This window comes from Tiliqua scincoides, chromosome 1 (assembly GCF_035046505.1).
Source record: "Tiliqua scincoides isolate rTilSci1 chromosome 1, rTilSci1.hap2, whole genome shotgun sequence".
Lineage (NCBI taxonomy): Eukaryota > Metazoa > Chordata > Lepidosauria > Squamata > Scincidae > Tiliqua > Tiliqua scincoides.
Window position 1 is genome coordinate 306,356,710 of NC_089821.1, and position 675 is coordinate 306,357,384.

The window sequence follows — 675 nt, forward strand, 5'->3', positions numbered from 1 at the left end:
TTGGAGATCTGCCTGCATGATGCTTTTTGTAGCACTGCGTCCTGGTCTCGCTGCTGGGCAGCTGGTGTCCCCTGGGAGCCACACTTACCACTGGACAACACCTTAGTACTATTGGTGGTACATGTACCACTGGTTGAAAAACTCTGCTTTACATCCCTGCCCCTCCTATACAACACCTTTCTTCTCCAGTGCTGATTAACAGACCAAAGATGGGTATGAAAGGAAGGATTCTGCAGCAACGGGGCTTGCAAGCGGACTGTGGAGCAGAGGGTGTGCTTTGGCTCTCCATTCCCAAATCGACCCTGTAAAATTTAGTTCCTGTGCATGGCAGGATTCTTTGCATGGGAAGTAATGAAGCGGGTCGCTAATTGTCATGTGTATTTGTAATGCCTCAATCCTGTACTCTGGACAGAAGACAGACCTTGTCGGTGTTTTTAATATTATGTCATGAGAGCTTCCGGCATTTAAATTAGTTCCTGGAGTCAGGTTTCTCCTTCCCTAATCTAAGTTATTCCTTAGACATCTCTGCCCCATCTCTGTTCTTTGTTGTGAATTTGGGTCAATGACAAACACAGGCCTTTTGAAGCACATCATAAAGATTTACAGCCCTCAATACTTGGTCCTATGGAATTACGATAGGGTGGTGAAGCTGTTCTGTGTGCCTGCTCTGTGCAG